Raw genomic sequence first — 17,286 nt, 5'->3', positions numbered from 1 at the left:
TATTTATTTATAGTAGGACTTTATTTAGGGCTTCCCAGGTGGTGTTATTGGTAAAGAACCCACATGCCAATGCAGGATACATAAGACAGGTGGGTTCACTCCGAGTCGGGAAGATCTTCTGGAGAAGGGCATGACAACCCACTCTAGTATTCTTGTCTAGAGAACCTCATGAAGCTTGGCAGGCTATGGTCCACAGGGTTGCAAAGAGTTGGACACGACTGAAGCAACTTAGCGTACACACATGCAGGGTTTAATCTTTCGACAGGTAAATTTTTAATTAGTTATAAATTTTAAATATTTTCCCTTTGTCTGCATCTTCTTTGTTTTGCAGAAATATCTTTTCCTTTAGGAGTATACTTTATGTATCATATTTATAAAAGAAGTATATAGTCTTTTGGTATCAATTACTTCTACTTATTTTCTGACTTGCAACTTCTTTGTTTATCTGTTAGTTATTTAGAAGAGTTTTTTAAACTAATTATTATTGTAATTACTTTCTAATTTCCAAAGGGATGGGAACAGGTGAGAACAGGAAGGAACATGTAAGAAGAGAGGGTGATGGGGGGCGTAGAAGTTAACTTTTTTACTTTTAACCGATTTCTAATTTACTACACTATTCAAAGTTTTAGTTGTAGGATATTGCTTCTATAAAGTTGAGGAGACTTGATTGTGACCTAGTATGTAGGTAATTTTTTGTAAATACTCCATGCATTATTGAAAAGATTGGGTAGGAAATCCTGCACTTAGAGCACAGTCTCAATCAGAGAAGATTCCTTTTATCTTTCTATGCTGATGACTGGACTTCTCTCTAGTTCACCATTTTACTAAGGTTAAATTTTAATGGAGAATTTTGAGGCTATCACATTATTGCCACCAAGAGTCATCAACAGAACTGAAAGATTTCATAAGGATAACAAGAAATAAACATGATAATATTAAAATTACTGACTACATACAAGCACACAGCCTTAAGAATAAAAATAGAAGTATTTTTGCTTTTACCAAGTCAATAAAAATTGTAAGAGCTTCAAAAAATCCTAAGTACAAAAATGTATTTCTTTATAGATAAATAAGGCTGCGCTTATTTTTGTTCTTTAAAACCTCTGTGCATTCCCTTGTTACTCATATTCTGTGCATCATATGTATGAGGAAAAAGTTATTTTGTTAATATCGCACACAACTGCTTTTTTTTCTTCATCTTAATTCATAAGAATGTATCAAAGGGGATTCATTGCTTACCAATTTGCTTTCTGTACTGATCAACAGGAAGTTTTATAGTGGAGGCATCTTTTCTGCCCATCTTTGATCTCCAAGATGCCTGCTGCAAAAGAAAAAAAATAATTATGATGAAGTCCTAAAAAAGTCAAAAGGACTGTCTAAAAGCTACAGGAATAATTCATTTCATAAAATTTGCTTTTAAAGCAATGGGTAAAAATTCATTTGACTCATTCCCATTCAGTTCAGTTCAGTTGCTCAGTTGTGTCTGAATCTTTGCGACCCCATGGACTGCAGCACACCAGGCTTCCCTGTCCTTCACCATCTCCTGGAACTTGTTTAAACTCATGTCCATTGAGTCCGTGATGTCATCCAACCATCTCATCCTCTGTCGCCCCCTTCTCCTCCTGCCTTCAATCTTTCCCATCAGCATCAGGGTCTTTGCCAATAAGTCAGCTCTTCTCATCAGATGGCCAAAGTACAGGAACTTCAGCTTCAGCATCAGTCCTTCCAATGAATATTCAGGATTGATTTCCTTTAGGATTGACTGGTTTTATCTCCCTGCAGTCCAGGGGATTCTCAGGAGTCTTGTCCAATACCACAGTTTGAAAGCATCAATTCTTCAGCGCTCAGCCTTCTTTATGGTCCAATCTCACTCACATCCATACATGACTACTGGAAAAACCATAGCTTTGACTAGATGGACAAATCAGCAAAGTGATGTCTCTGTTTTTTAATATACTGTCTAGGCTTGTCATAGCTTGCTTCCAAGGAGCAAGCATCTTTTAATTTCATGGCTGCAGTCACCATCTGCAGTGGCTTTGGAGCCCAAGAAAATAAAGTCTGTAACTGTTCCCAAAATTATTTCCATTGAGTGAATGAAAGTCGCTCAGTTGTGTCCAACTCTTTGCAACCCCATGGACTGTACTCTACTAGGCTCCTCTGTCCATGGAATTTGCCAGAGCAGAACACTGGAGTGGGTAACCATTCCCTTCTCCAGGGGATCTTCCCAGTCCAGGGATCAAATACAGGTCTCCCATATTGCAGGCAGATTCTTCACCATCTGAGCCAACAGGGAAGTATGTTATTCCCATTAGATTTTGGAAAAAAATATAAAATTACTTCAAATAAATTATCAAAAAATATAAAAATTACAAAATTATTTCAAATACAATTGCTGGTAATTAAATTTCCCAAATGTTTTTCTTGGCAACATTCATTTTATCAAATACTATCAAGGCTCAATTAAACCACCCTGTTATAGAGCTGAATATGGTATTTAAGTTGAGAGTTTCAGTCATTTTGATGAGCTACTCTGTTTTCCTGGGTCTCCCATGTATGCGTGCTATAAACTTTTGTTTGAGTGTCGCCTGTCAGTCTGTCTTATATTAATTCTTAGACCAGCAAGAAGAGCCTGTAAGGGTAGAAGAAAAGTTCTTCCTCTTGTATACTACATTATATGCACTGTTTGATTTAATCCATAACATATCTTTCAAATCCTATTCTTGTTATTGAATTTAAATATTGTAGCACAGAATGTGGGAGAAGGCAATGGCACCCCACTCCAGTACTCTTGCCTGGAAAATCCCATGGACGGAGGAGCCTGGTAGGCTGCAGTCCATGGGGTCGTTAAGAGTCAGAAACGACTGAGCGACTTCACTCTCACTTTTCACTGTCATGCATTGGAGGAGGAAATGGCAACCCACTCCAGCATTCTTGCCTGGAGAATCCCAGGGATGGCGGGGCCTGGTGGGCTGCCGTCTATGGGGTCGCACAGAGTCGAACACGACTGAAGCGACTTAGCAGTAGCAGCACAGAATGCAACCTACCAACCAAAATCCATATTCTCCGTTTCTTCCTGGCACTATATTTCCTAGCTTCAAGTCAAACATTTCACTGAATTATTGCCAGTAGAATATGAACGGAAGTGATGTGTGCCACTCCAGACCTGCACACTAAAAAAATCTCCCTGTGTTCTTTTTCCCCTTCCAGTTGGCTAGAAGGGAAACAATCCCCCGACAAACCCTAGGATATATTTGTAAGGACACAGAATCCTGATCTGCTTGGGATGCAGGAGGGTATTATCTCACTTACGTACTACTACTGTCGACTGAAAAAATGCGTAATCTACAAATTGAGAGTAAAGACAGCGTACCTAATAACTCTAAGAGACTGCTCCAAAAAGGCAAAGCGGGGATCCAGGATAAAGAGAAGTTTTTTTTGTGACAAAAGACCAAGTTGGAACATAACAGGATTATTGTTAATAAAAGAGAACCAGACATGTCAAGTTTAAGAAATTTAGCACTTGTCTATGTAGGGGAAGATGTAGGAGCCCGGGTTCACTGAAATCACTCCTTTGTTACGCACTTCAGCCATCTGGGGCCAGCACCCTGTGCTTTCTCATCCCCAGCTTCCTCAGGTACACCATCAGGGGTGGCTGCTGTGGCTGCCTGCGAGGTGGGCTTGGCCAGCCCATTTGCCTCCATCCTGAGTTCCCTCGGGGCTCACCATCCTGCAGCTGTAATGTAATGACTTGATGGCTGCAATATCCTTTGTTCACTGACAGGGCAGGCAACATTTTAGTTCTCACCCTCATTGTACTCTACTGAAAAAGAAATGAAATTCTACTGTGACCAAATCATGTACATTGGTGGGGTCTATTATAGACGTTAGCGTTCCCCAGAGTGGGGCCTGGAAGGTGTCTCTCACTGCTTCCAGGAAGGAGCTGCAGGATAAAGATGAAGTCAGGCAAGAACTAGCCAGTTAACAAGCAAAACCACGAGGGATTAGAGGGCCCAGTAATTTGGGAACAAGTGTGGAAAAGGCGACTTCTAAATACCAAATAGCAGAAAAAAAAAAAAATTAATGAGATCCTGAAGAAAAAAGTGCTCATTAAGACCTCTGTTTTAAAATGGAGGAGGGGATCAAGAGCAGATCAAGAATGTTCCTTTCTCACCTGAAGCTATTGTTCCAGATCACCTGGAGGCAGCCACTATAGAGAGACATAGGAGGTCTGATGTTTATAGAGAAAGCGGACTTGAGAACCATGTCTAGGAAAGAAATTGAGGTGTGATTACTGGCAGGTGGAACTAAAAGGAAATGGTAAAAATGTTACTAAACTCTGAGGGAATTGTATTTACAGGGAAACCAGAAACTTTGTTTAAAAACATCTGTGAATGAAAACCAATCAATCCTTGGCCCTCTAAACTTAAACCAACAGAGTGTTGCCATAAGAAGACAAACTGTGGATATGTAACGCACTTCATAGGTGACCCGGAAGAGGAGTCATCCAGAAGGCAGAGAAGGGAATTTCTCCAAAAAGACCATAATTAGAGGCTAAGCAAGAAACTCCTACTGTCACTATAATGGGCCTTCTCAGTGGTCTCCTGTACAACACGGATCCATGATCCCACTGTGTTTCCCATCTTGCCTCTAAATGGGAACAATTATCGGAGATATGAAGCAGTTGTCCTTTGCTTCACTATTATTTATTAGAAGCCAGGTGAGGCTGGGAATAGTAGGTAAATTTCATTATCTGTAAACCTCAAGGAACCACTGACTGTGTACTGGCTTGAGAACCATGACTTTGGAGATGGAGAACTTTAGGATTTCCCTACTGGGCAGGCAGGAAAAAGGATGCACATGGCTAACTCATGATCAGAAATATGGAATTTAGGGAAAGCTATTTACTAAATTGCATGTTCTCCTTTTTTTCTTTCCTGGTCACACTCAATTACATATTTCAGCTTTCTGTGGGCATGTGACTGAGTTTCAGTTAATGGAATATAAATAAATTAATCTCCTGGAGAAGGGAATGGCTACTCATGCCAGTATTCTTGCCCAGAAAATTCCATGGACAGAAGAGTCTGGCAGGCTACAGTCCATGAGGTTGCAGAGTTGGACATGACTGAGTGACTAACACATGGTCACACAGAGCAATAATAACAATGATCACATGTTATACAGTAAAAGACATCTCCAAAGTAATAATTTCTACCTATATGTAATAAAATTATAAATTCACCTAAAATCACTTTTATATTCATAATAATCTTCAGATTTAATATCACAGTAATTGCTGCTGCTGCTGCTAAGTCACCTCAGTCGTGTCCGACTCTGAGGAATGTACAAAGTTAAACAAAAAGTCAAATAAATTGTCTTCATATCTCATAAACCATGTAGTTATTACATCTAAGATAATACATCCTTAAATTTCAGAATTGAAACCAAGACATCACCTAATCCTATATTCTCACTTGTTATAATTCAGAACATTAAAAATAATTCTAATAATACAAAACCCATAAATGTCAATAATTTTATTATAATTTATTCATATAGCAATTCCATTTGCAAGTGTTTTGCATTTGTTAATTGTAGATAGGACTCAAGTTATTTTGATCTTGATTGCGTAAGACTAGACAAGATATCAATACATTTTAGGAAGGAAGTTAGTTTAAATGAATAGAGGCACCATATATTATTCCCTCTTTAATTTATTCTTTTTGTTGTTGTTGTTCACCCTCATGGAATAGCTTAAATGTTTAAAAAGCAAGTTATTAAGGCTACTTACCAACACAGTCACTCACTATGTTTCCCTCAGTTCTTTCCTGGTCATTTAAACAAACATCTAAACAAACAGAACACTGTGGGCTTCCCTAGTAACTCATACGGTAAAGCATCCGCATGCAGTGCAGGAGACCCAGGTTCAATCCCTGAGTTGGGAAGATGCCCTGGAGAAGGAAATGGCAACCCACTCCAGTATTCTTACCTGGAGAATTCCATGGATAGAGGAGCCTGGTGGGCTACAGTCCATGGGGGTCACAAAGAGTCAAATAAAGATAACACTTTAGAGGCCAGTATTTTATTCTTTTATTATCTGGAGTAAATTTTTAAAATGTCAGGAACTCACAGAGACTATCTTTTCACCAAAGTAAATTGAACTTTATTTACTCTAAAATATACTTTAAATATAAAAAACTATAGCAAAAATTAAAAAGCTAAATAACCTAAAGTTTTATCAATATAAGTGCCTATACTCTATGAATGATACATTTTAGGTATATAATAACCTGTAAATATGAAAACTTTAAGAGAATTCCAACCTAGGAGAAACATTAAAGAGGAACTAGTTTTTCTATTTAGGTGATTGGTAATTCCTATGTAAAATTTTAAAAATTTAAACTTTATTCTTGTCTTTGAAATTATCTTCTATTTTTTAAGCAAGGATACATTTTAACAAATGTTGAAACAAACAAAAAAAGCCTAGAGGACACACATATGTCCTATGATAAAAATCAGATTTTTATCAATATTAGCTGCAAAAATGCAAGAAGATGGGAAATATTTTACTTTCCTAATAACCATATTGAGCTATTTTAAAAGACCTATAGAGAAACCCATCCATGTCTATGGTACAAACTGTCAATGCCTCACACATCTAGAACCTCTAAATTGCTCTGACTTTCTTTGTTCTTCAAAGCCTTGCAGTAATCATCATTCATTTCTATTGCTTTGATGGTTAGATAGCAAACTCCCAAGAAATCCAGGGAGACATTAGCACATACAGCCACAATTTCTAATAAGACAGCTATTTGCATATCAGATCAGCCACAATTTAAAATGTGTTGTGATAGATGCGGAAAGGGAATAACAGATTTATATTAGCATGTACAATACCAAGATTGTTTTCACAATTTAATTCCTTAGAGATTACATCTCATCACCTTCTTTCATAAAGAAGGCTACATTCCCTGAGGAATTAACTTGCTCTGAGATCCAGCTAAACTAAAATATGGATTAATAAGATAATATTTATTATTTATGAATTTTGCTGTAGGAATGATTTCAGATTAAATCATCAGAGAAGTTTTTAACATTCTTGAAACTTGATAACACATTTTTAAGGAAGAAAAAAATGCTAATTTTATTTAATGCCTAAATTGCATATTAAAACAATTCATAATTAACTTTACTTGATTAAAACTGTATGTTCTTTAAGACTTTTAAAATTAAAGAGAATACTTAGTTTTTAATATCTTTTCTTAACCTAAATTTTGCACTGCAATTTGCTACCTGTATTTTTAAGCATAACATGTGACCTTTAAAACAAAGATAGTGTTATACTCAGTCACATTCCAATGAACTTATTTTATTGCCCATTTATACCTCTCTTATGAAATCTAGAAAGTACATGTAAAGAAATAAGAAACATGAAGCTTTCACATATGTCTCTGCTTCCAGAAAAAGAATTCAATCCAGACCGTGATATTTAAATACAGATTAAAACATAGGTTATTAAAAATATTCAATCCATGACCACAAAAAAATAACCAGCTCAGTTATTAAGGCTGTAAGATAGAACTTACAAAAAAAAAAAAAAACCCTCTTACTTAAGTATGAAGTTATAAAGAGGCCAAAAATGTTTGGCTATGACTTGATCAGAATTGAGAACCACTTATGAAAATACCATATTATGCTGGATGCTGGAATGAAGAAAGACAAACATCTCCGATCTAACATTCCAGGGTAATATTCTAAAAACTCAAAACTGATCAGGTAATTAACATGCTTAAGTCATCCAAGTGATGGCCCTTTTCCCTATATTAAGCAAAACTCCTTACTATAAAGAGCTATTAATGATTCAGGTTTATCATTTGCTCCCCACTCATGTTACTGTGCACTATCAAATTAGGCTTCTAGGCCCATGATTTGACAAGGTCATTTACTTTTTACTTTAAATGTCAGTTCCGTATCTCCAAATTCATGGAAACTATATTTTAATATTTCAAACAAGGGTACATGATTCAGATCTCCGGAGATAATTCTCCACACTTAAGGAAATGAAGTTCAGTTCAGTTCAGTCACTTAGAGGTGTCTGACTCTGTGAACCCATGGACTGTAGCACGCCAGGCCTCCCTGTCCATCACGAACTCCTGGAGTTTACTCAAACTCATGTCCATTGAGTCGGTGATGCCATCCAATCATCACATCCTCTGCCTTCAATTTTTCCCAGGATCAGGGTCTTTTCCAATGATTCAGTTCTTCATATCAGGTGGCCAAAGTATTTGAGTTTCAGCTTCAGCATCAGTCCTTCCAATGAATATTCAGGATTGATATCCTTTAGGATGGACTGGTTGGATCTCCTTGCAGTCCAAGGGACTCTCAAGAGTCTTCTCCAACACCACAGTTCAAAAGCATCAATTCTTCAGTGCTCAGCTTTCTGTATAGTCCAACTCTCACATCCATACATGACGACTGGAAAAACCATAGCCTTGACTAGACAGATCTTTGCTGGCAAAGTAATGTCTCTACTTTTTAATATGCCATCTAGGTTGGTCATAACTTTTCTTCCAAGGAGCAAGCATCTTTTAATTTCATGGCTGCAGTCACCATCTGCAGTGATTTTGGAGCCCAAGAAAATAAAGTCTAACACTGTTTCCACTGTTTCCCCATCTATTTGCCATGAAGTGCTGGGACCAAATGCCATGATCCTAGTTTTCTGAATGTTGAGCTTTAAGCCAACTTTTTCACTCTGCTCTTTCACTTTCATCAAGAGTCTCTTTAGTTCTTCACTTTCTGCCATAAGGATGGTGTCATCTGCATATATGAGATTATTGATATTTCTCCCAGCAATCTTGATTCCAGCTTGTGCTTCATCCAGCCCAGCGTTTCTCATGATGCACTCTGCATATAAGTTAAATAAGCAGGGTGACAATATACAGCCTTGACATACTCTTTTTTCCTATTTGGAACCAGTCAGTTGTTCCATGTCCAGTTCTAACTGTTGCTTCCTGACATGCATACAGATTTCTCAAAAGGCAGGTCAGGTGGTCTGGTATTCCCATCTCTTTCAGAATTTTCCACAGTTTATTGTGATCCACACAGTCAAAGGCTTTGGCATAGTCAATAAAGCAGAAATAGCTGTTTTTCTGGAACTCTCTTGCTTTTTTGATGAGCCAGTGAATGTTGGCGATTTGATCTCTGGTTCCTCTGCCTTTTATAATTCCAACTTGAACATCTGGAAGTTCACGGTTCATGTACTGTTGAAGCCTGGCTTAGAGAATTTTGAGCATTACTATACTAGTGTGTGAGATGAGTACAATTGTACAGTAGTTTGATCATTCTTTGGCATTGCCTTCCTTTGGGATTGGAATGAAAACTGACCTTTTCCAGTCCTGTGGCCACTGCTGAGTTTTCCAAATTTGCTGACATATTGAGTGCAGCACTTTCACAGCATCATCTTTTACAATTTAAAATAGCTCAACTTGAATTCCATCACCTCCACTAGCTTTGTTTGTAGTGATGCCTCCTAAGGCCCACTTGGCTTCACATTTCAGGATGTCTGGCTGTAGGTGAGTGATCACACCATCGTTATTATCTGGGTCGTGAAGATATTTTTTGTATAGTTCTTCTGTGTATTCTTGCCACTTCTTAACATCTTCTGCTTCTGTCAGATCCATACCATTTCTGTCCTTTATTGAGCCCATCTCTGCATGACATGTTCCCTTGGTATCTCTAATTTTCTCGAATAGACCTCTAGTCTTTCCCATCCTATTGTTTTCCTCTATTTCTTTGCATTGATCACTGAGGAAGGCTTTCTTATCTCCTTGCTATTCTTTGGAACTCTGAATTTAAATGGATATATCTTTCCTTTTCTCCTTTGCTTTTCACTTCTCTTCTTTTCATAGCTATTTGTTAGGCCTCCTCAGACAGCCATTTTGCTTTTTTGCATTTCTTTTTCTTGGGGATGGTCTTGATCCCTGTCTCCTGTACAATGTCACGAACCTCCATCCATAGTTCATCAGGCATTCTGTCTATCAGATCTAGTCCCTTAAATCTATTTCTCACCTCCACTGTATAATTATAAGGGATTTTATTTAAGTCATACCTGAATGGTCTAGTGGTTTTCCCTACTTTCTTCAATTTAAGTCTGAATTTGGCAATAAGGAGTTTATGATCTGAGCCACAGTCAGCTCTCAGTCTTGTTTTTGCTGACTCTATAGAGCTTCTCCATCTTTGGCTGCAAAGAATATAATCAGGCTGATTTCGGTGTTGGCCATCTGGTGATGTCCATGTGCAGAGGCTTCTCTTTGTTGTTGGAACAGGGTGTTTGCTATGACCAATGCCTTCTCTTAGCAAAACCCTATTTGCCTTTGCCCTGCTTCATTCTGTACTCCAAGGTCAAATTTGCCTGTTACTCCAGGTGTTTCTTGACTTCCTACTTTTGCATTCTAGTCCCCTATCATGAAAAAGACATCTTTTTTGCGTGTTAGTTCTAGAAGATCTTGTAGGTCTTCATAGAATCGTTCACCTTCAGGTTCTTCACCATTAATGGTCAGGGTATAGAGCTGGATTACCATGATATTGAATGGTGTTCCTTGGAAATGAACAGAGATCATTTTGTCATTTTTGAGATTGCATTCTAGTACTGCATTTCAGACTCTTTTGTTGACTATGATGGCTACTCCATTTCTTCTAAGGGATTCTTGCCCATAGTAGTAGATATAATGGTCATGTGAGTTAAATTCACCCATTCCAGTCCATTTTAGTTTGCTGATTCTTAAAATGTCGACATTCACTCCTTCCATCTCATGTTTGACCACTTTTAATTTGCCTTGATTCACAGACCTAACATTCCAGTTATGCAATAATGCTCTTTACAGCATTGGACTTTATTTCCATCACCAGTCCCATCCACAACTGGGTGTTGTTTTTGCTTTGGCTTCATCTCTTCATTCTTTCTGGAGTTATTTCTTCACTGATCTCCAGTAGCATATTGGGCACCTACCGACCTGGGGAGTTCATCTTTTAATGTCCTATCTTTTTGCCTTTCCATACTGTTCATTGGGTTCTCAAAGCAAGATTACTGAAGTGGTTTGCCATTCCCTTCTCCAGCGGACCACGTTTTGTCAGAACTCTCCACCATGACCCATCTGTCTTGAGTGGACCTACACAGCATGGCTCATAGTTTCACTGAGTTAGACAAGGCTGTGGTCCATGTGATCAGATTGGTTAATTTTCCATGATTGTGGTTTTCAGTGTGTCTGCCCTCTGATGGAGAAAGATAAGAAGCTTATGGAAGCTTCCTGATGGGAGAGACTAACCGAAGGGGAAACTGGGTCTTGTTCTAATGGGCAAGGCCATGCTAAGGAAATGAAAATTAGTTAATTAAAAGACTATCAGAACTATGGTATTCCAATAATCATGTACAGATGTGAGAGTTGGACCATAAAGTAGGCTGCATGCCGAAGAATTGATGCTTTCAAATTTTGATGCTGGAGAAGACTCTTGAGAGTCCCCTGGACAACAAGGAGATCAAACCAGTCAATCTTAAAGAAAATCAACCTGGTATATTCACTGGAAGGACTGATGCTAAAGCTGAAGCTCCAATACTTTGTCCACCTGATTCAAAAAGCTGACTCATTGGAAAAAAATCCTGATACTGGGGAAGACTGAAGGCAAAGGGAGAAGGGGACAACAGAGGATAAGATGGTTAGACAGTATCAGTGACTCAATGGAGTTGAAATTCAGCAAAATCTGGGAAATAGTAGAGGACTAAGGAGCCTGGCATCTTGTAATCAATGGGGGTCACAAATAGTAAGACATGACTTAATGACTGAACAACAGAAAAGACTATCAAAGTGTGACATAGCATTCAAGTAGACAGTTTACACTTTGACATAAGTGTAATAGTGAGACAGGTCTGTTATAGAACACATTCCTACTGTATAAAGCCGGAGAGCTTAACAGTGGTCTTCCTAATTTTTCAGGGATCAAACTGAACATTTTTGTCTTTATTTGCCAAATTACTTTCCTTTGTAGGTGCAGAAAGAGCATATAAGAACTTGAATGTGTGAAAAGGTGAGTTCTACAATGGTGATCACTTGGCAACATTGACATAAAAATTAACAAGAAAAGTAACTATAGGACAGTACTCTGTATGACTCCAAAAAGTTACATTATAAGAAAGAAATCTTAGTGGTTAGGACTATCCTTCCACCACACTTAGAACTAAAGTGATTACAGCTGGGACAACTGTATATTCTTACAGGAAAAAAAAAACCCAGGACCCTATCTTATCACACACAAAACTCACAAAAGATATAAATAATAAAACAACAAAGCTGCTAGGGAAAAAATGAAGATTATTTTCATGACCTTGGGGTAGGCAAATAACACTTTAGAGAGAGAACACAGATAGTATGTAGCATCGAAGGAAAAAAAAAAAAAGCATCTACTGGACTTAATCAAGTAAGAAAACAAATAGGTGACCTATATATAGGAAGCAAATATTCATAATACCTGTATATGACAAACAGAACTTGTATCTAGATTGTATAAAGAATTCTCAATAATGTAAAACATACAAACCTACCAAAAAATGGATAAAAGACACTTCACCAAAGAAGATATTCATATAACAAATAAGCACACAAAAAATTTCTCAACACCAGTAGTAATCAGCAAAATGTAAATTAAAATTAGAATTGTATCACTACACACCCACTAGAATAATTCACATAAAGATTTGCTCTACAGAATGTTGGGAGGATGTGGAGCAACTAAAACTCACATGTGTATAAGTTGTAAAATCATACAAATATGTTGGAAAATTGTTAAGCAATTTCTCATAACGTTAACTATTAATAATTCTTCTCTTATGCATTTATCTAAAAGAAATATATACATATGCTCACAAAAAAAAAGCTTCATGAAAGGATATTCATAGTATTTTTATTCATAATAGCCAAAAAAATGGAAACAGCCCCAATGTTGATAAATATAAAAACTGGAAAACTGTGGTTTATTCACATAAAGAGATACTACCCAGAAAAAAACTACTGATAATATGCAACAATGGAAATTAATCTCAAAAACAGTACTATAAGCAAAAGAAGCAATGACTCTTTTGGACCTAAGTTGAATAGGCATTTACCATTTCATTATAAGTGGCCTTATAGCATGATTTAACCAATGTAATCCCTGCTCCTTCCCTGACACATACACTTAAGTATACTTTCCGTGGGATAAGAAATATGTACAAGGTGAGAAAGCACAGATCAAGTCTAGACAAATCTATTACAAAATAAGTAAAAGGAAGGAGAGAGATAGGATAATGAGTAGAGAGGAACTAAGGTGGAGGGAGATTTTCTTTATGCCTTGTTTTGTTACATGTGAGGGCATGTTTGTTTTCCTTTAGGTTTGCTTTTTGTTTTAATTTTTTATACTTATTTACACACTTATTTTTGGCTATCCTGGGTCATCTTTGCTGCACACAGGCTTTCTTTAGTTGTTGTGAGTGGACGCTACTCTCCAGTTGTGATGCATGGGCCTCTCATTGCAGTGGCTTCACTTATTGCAAAGCACAGCCTCTAGGGTACATGGGTTTCAGTAGTTGCAGCATGTCACCTCAGTAATCATGGTGCATAGGCTTAGTCTCCCAACAGCATCTGGAATCTTCCCAGACTGAGGATCAGACCCATGCTCCTTGCATTGATAGGTGGATTCTTTACCACTAAACTCCCACGGAAGTCTGAGATGTTTGTTTTTGAGAACACATGGAAATTTGAGTTGGTCTAAACATTAATTGGAAGGACCTAGTACAAAGTATGGAGAAGGCAATAGCAGCCCACTCCAGTACTCTTGCCTGGAAAATCCCATGGATGGAGGAGCCTGGCGGGCTGTAGTCCATGGGGTCGCTAAGAGTCGGATACGACTGAGCGACTTCACTTTCACTTTTCACTTTCATGCATTGGAGAAGGAAATGGCAACCCACTCCAGTGTTCTTGCCTGGAGAATCCCAGGGACGGGGGAGCCTGGTGGGCTGCCATCTATGGGGTCGCACAGAGTCGGACACGACTGAAGTGACTTAGCAGCAGCAGCAGCAGTAGTACAAAGTAAAGAGGTGAAGATACAGGGGGAAAAAACTAGAGAATCATGGAGGTTTCCAAGTAGATAGGAAGGGACAGAATTCAATGTACACTGAAGTACTAACCATAGCAGATACTTACTTACTTCACTTCAGCAGGAAAGAGGAAAAACAATGAGTAAAATTATATGTAAATTTCGAGGTTTGGTACATAAAAGTAGAGGGAGCTCTAAGTGGTAGTTCTCATTTCATATGAATTAGGAGGCAAGGTTATCTCCTAAAAGTTAAATGGGAGGTAAGAAGTTTGGAGATTTAAGAGTGCAAAGGCTGAAATTTCTGTTGTGGAGAAATGGAAAGAGGTGTCTAGGGAAAATAGGATAAATCAGTAACATTATGAGACCACATTAATTCAGTAACCATGAATCCATGGTAGCCAGCAAACTACATGATTGCAAATAATGTATTTCTGAGTGCTCAGCTGTGCATTGCTGGTTTAGGGGAGGGGTAGACAGCTGGATCAAGCAAAGTTTCAATTTTCTCTGACAGGCATAACAGAAGGGCAGTAGAGCAAAAAAGACTAGGATACTATATAAAGTAGGGGAAATAATGTACCATGGAGTTTAAAGATAGAAAAAGAAGTGAAGATTGGTTCAGAGTAGCAGAGTAGAAGGATGTGCACTCTCCTCCTGCGAGAACATCAAAATCACAATTAACTACTGAACAACCGTTGACAGGCAGATATTGGAACCCACAAAATGATACCCTATGTCCAAAGACAAAGGAGAAACTGCAGTGAGATGAGAGGAGGGGCACAATCATGATAAAATTAAATCCCATACCCACCGAGTACATCCTAGAACTAGAGAACAGATCACAGAAGTTCTTCTACTGTTGTGAAGATTCTGAGCTCCATGTCAGGCTTCTCAGCAAGGGGTCCTACAAAGGGACTAGGAAACCCCAGGGAATCTGACTTTGAAGGCCAGTGGAATTTGACTGAAGGTCTTCCACAGGACTGGAGGAAATAGAAACTCTACTCTTACAGGGCACACACAAAATCTTGTGCAAACCAAGACCCAAGGCAAAGGATTGGTTATCCCACAGAAGATTGAAGAACTATATGCTAGTGTTAGAGGGTCTCCTTCAGAGGCATGGGTTAGCAGTGGCTCACCACAGGGACAAGGGCACCAGAAACAGAAGTCCTAAGAAGTACCTGTTGGCAGGAGCCCTCCTGGAAGTCACCCTATCACAGAGCCTGCAGACTCCAGGGCTGGGTAGCCTCTGGTCAAACAACTAACAGGAATGGAGAATGGCCACACTATCAGCAGACAAGCAGATTAAAGTTTTACTGAGCATGGCCCTGCCCACCAGAACAAAACCCAGTTCTATCCACTGCCAGTCCCTCCCATCAGGAAGCTTGCACAAGCCTCTTAGCCTTATCTACCAGAAGGCAAACAGCAGAAGAACTACAATCCTGCAGCCTTCAAGCTAAAACCACAATCACAGAAAGTTAAAAAAAAATGAAAATACAGAGGATTATGTTCCAAATGAAGGAACAAGATAAAATCCCAGAAAAACAACTAAATGAAGCAAAGGTAGTCAATGTTCCAGGAAAAGAATTCAGAATAATGAAAGTGAAGATGATCCACCATCTCAGAAAATGAATGGGAGCAAAGACAGAAAAGATACAAGAAACGTTTAACAAAGATCTAGAAAAACTAAAGAACAAACAGAGATGAACAATACAATAACTGAAATAAAAAATACACTAGAAGGAACCAATAGCAGAATAACTGAGGCAGAAGAATGGATCAGTGACCCAGGAGAGAGAATGGTAGAAATTGCTGCCTCAGAACAGAATAAAGAAAAAAGAATGAAAAGACATGAAGACAGTCTAAGAGATTACTGGAACAATATTAAATGCACCAACATTCACATCACAGGGGTCCCAGAAGGAGAAGACAAAGATAAAATATTAAAAACAATAGTGGACAAATGACAAATAACATAGGGAATTCACACCAGGTTAACAACTGATTCTGCAGCAGAAACTCTGCAAGCCAGAAGGGAATGGCATGATATATTTAAAGTGATGAAAGCGAAGAACTTACAACCAAGAACACTCTAACCAGTGAGGCTCTCATTCAGAATTGGCAGAGAAATCAAAAGGTTTACAGACAAGAAAACGTTAGGAGATTTCAGCACTACCCAACTGACATTACAACAAACTCTGAAGGAACCTTTCTAAGCAGGAAATATGAAAGAAGAAAAACACCTACAAAAGCAAATCCAAAACAAGAAAATGGTAACAGAAATGTACATACTGAAAATTACCTTAAATGTAAATAGATTAAATGCATCATTTAATGCAACCAAAAGACATACACTAGATAAGTGGATACAAAAACAAGATGTGCCTACAAGTATGTTGTCTACAAGAGATGGATCTCAAACCTAGGGATACATACAGACTGAAAGTTAGGAGATAGAAGAAGGTATTCTATACAAACAGATATCAAAAGAAAGCTGGAGTAGAAATATTCATATCAAACAAAATAGACTTTAAAACAAAGACTGGGGGGAGGAGCCAAGATGGCGGAGGAGTAGGACGGGGAGAACACTTTCTCCCCCACAAATTCAGCAAAAGAGCATTTAAACGTCGAGTAAATTCCACAAAACAACTTCTGAATGCCGGCAGAGGACATCAGGCACCCAGAAAAGCAACCCAACTCTTCGAAAGGAGGTAGGAAAAAATATTAAAAACAAACAAAAAAAGAGACAATAGAGGGAGGGACGGAGTTCCGTCCCGGGAAGGGAATCTTAAAAAGAGAAGTTTCCAAACATCAGGAAACCTTCTCACTGCCGAATCTGTGCCGAGCTTTGGAAGCACAGAGGGCAACATAACAGGGAGAAAAAATAAATAAACAATTTAAAACTCGCAGATTGCGAGCCCTACAGTAACTCCCCCAGCAGAGAAGCAGCGCAGACGCCTGCATCCGCCATTAGCAAACCGGGGCCGGGCAGGGAGGCGCGCCGTGGGCTGCATCGCTGAGAGTAAGAATCTGGCCTGAATACCCTGAGCGCTATCTGAGCGAAATAATTTGGGCTAGCAAACCAGACTGTGGGATACCTACCACGCGAAAAGCCAGCCCTAACCTAAGACCGCCAGGCCCGCGCACGAAACAAAGGACTGAACAGAGAGA

The 17,286-nt window shown here is 38.5% G+C and overlaps 1 long non-coding RNA gene across 1 annotated transcript in view; it reads right to left on the bottom strand.

The window, feature by feature from the left end:
* Positions 1 to 658: 658 nt before the first annotated feature.
* The window catches only part of LOC104983957, a 71,053-nt gene continuing 54,425 nt past the window's right edge, over positions 659 to 17,286 (bottom strand). The window contains exon 3 of the long non-coding RNA XR_824699.1: positions 659 to 1,321. This is a non-coding gene — a long non-coding RNA (uncharacterized LOC104983957). The remainder of the gene's footprint in view (positions 1,322 to 17,286) is intronic.

This window comes from Bison bison, unplaced genomic scaffold (assembly GCF_000754665.1).
Source record: "Bison bison bison isolate TAMUID 2011002044 unplaced genomic scaffold, Bison_UMD1.0 scf7180017863702, whole genome shotgun sequence".
Classification (NCBI taxonomy): Eukaryota; Metazoa; Chordata; class Mammalia; order Artiodactyla; family Bovidae; genus Bison; species Bison bison.
Note: the sequence above shows the minus strand (reverse complement) of the source record. Positions and strands in the feature narration are given on the sequence as shown.